The sequence below is a fragment of the Echinops telfairi genome, unplaced genomic scaffold (genome assembly GCF_000313985.2).
Source record: "Echinops telfairi isolate 266 unplaced genomic scaffold, ASM31398v2 ScPeMD7_7475;HRSCAF=8513, whole genome shotgun sequence".
Lineage (NCBI taxonomy): Eukaryota > Metazoa > Chordata > Mammalia > Afrosoricida > Tenrecidae > Echinops > Echinops telfairi.
In genome coordinates, this window is record NW_022111379.1 from 22,743,157 (window position 1) to 22,744,568 (window position 1,412).

Below are 1,412 nucleotides of genomic sequence, written 5' to 3' on the forward strand. Positions count from 1 at the left end.
ATAGCACCAAGTACAATTAAGGAAAGTCCTGGGACTCATATTGACAAATGGCAGATTTCAGGGAAGAATTGAAAGTCCTTAAATGATCTGCAGATATCACCATGCTTTCTGAGATGTGTCAAATTGTACTACAAACTACGGACTATGAGGATGGGGAGAAGCCTGGAAGATTCTTAGCCTGTCTGAGGGTCCAGCATGAGCGAGATAATGGGCAGAGCCTTCCAATTCTGTTTGCTTTCATACATCTATTAAATGGGGCTATTGATACCTGCATAGGAGACCTGGTGCCTTAGTGATTATACTTCAGGCTGCTAACCACAAGGTCATCAGTTCAAAACCACCAGCTGCTCTGCAGGAGAAAGATGAGGTTTTCTATTCTGGTAAAAAGTTACAGTCCCAGAAATCCACAGAGGCATTTTCCTCTTGCAATGTCAGCTAGCTGTAAGTTGGAATTGGTTTTATGGCATTGCGTTTGAGTTGTTTTTAATTATGCTTGTAATTTACATTGTGGATATTGAATAGGAACTCCTTTTTTTTTTTTTTAAATTATGGAACGCTTCTCGAATTTGCGTGTCATCCTTGCACAGGGGCCATGCTAATCTTCTCTGTATCGTTCCAGTTTTAGTATATGTGCTGCTGAAGCAAGCACGAATAGTAACTCCTCATATAAGAAAAGAAACAGATTTCATTTGAAAAAAGTTAAAAGTCCTTTTTAAATCTGGGGTGTGATAAGATAGAAAGTAGGTTGTAAGACCTCCTGAGGAATTTAGGTTGCAAATCTTGATAAGCTTATGGGTTAAAATGTCAGAATCATGTAAGATGATTTAAGAATCATTTTATTGAAAACAATGCTGATAATGTAGATAACAAGACCTATTGATCTCATCTTCATCTATTCAAAATATATTATCCACTACTATTTAACTATACTGGAAATAATAACATCTCAAATATACGCACTTTGTAATCATATGGTAGCCATGAATAATCTTCTAATAGAGCAGAATGATAAGGAGGACTTGAAATTTAGGATTGTGCAATTTTTAATGATGACCTCCAGGTCTTTCTTTGATCGTAATTGTATGAAAATACCTAGATTCACATTTGTGTTCTAATACTTTGTAGTCTTGGCCAAGGTGAAGAGTCAGCCTCTTGATCATCAGTTTCTACTATCAATGATTATAAGAATGTTTCTCCAAAGGTTGTTGTAAAAAACAATTGAGAAAATAGCTATAAAAGTGATTTATAAACTGTAAGTTGCTCTGCATTATTGTCATTTTTTATATATCAGCAAAGAGAGTTTCTATTTATAACATAATACAGTAGTTCCTATTATTTTCTCTATTTCTTGATATTTAAATGAATGGCAAGCTTATGTCTCCAACCTAATTTCCTGTATATCTTTGAATACT

At 34.8% G+C, this 1,412-nt stretch overlaps 1 protein-coding gene and 1 non-coding gene across 24 annotated transcripts in view; both read right to left on the bottom strand.

Moving 5' to 3' along the window:
• The window catches only part of NRXN1 (neurexin 1), a 1,284,195-nt gene that overhangs the window by 932,567 nt on the left and 350,216 nt on the right, over window positions 1-1,412 (bottom strand). The gene's annotated exons all lie outside the window — the stretch shown is intronic.
• Window positions 543-649, bottom strand: LOC115867934. The gene has a single exon (XR_004045331.1). It is a non-coding gene; the product is annotated as a U6 spliceosomal RNA (small nuclear RNA).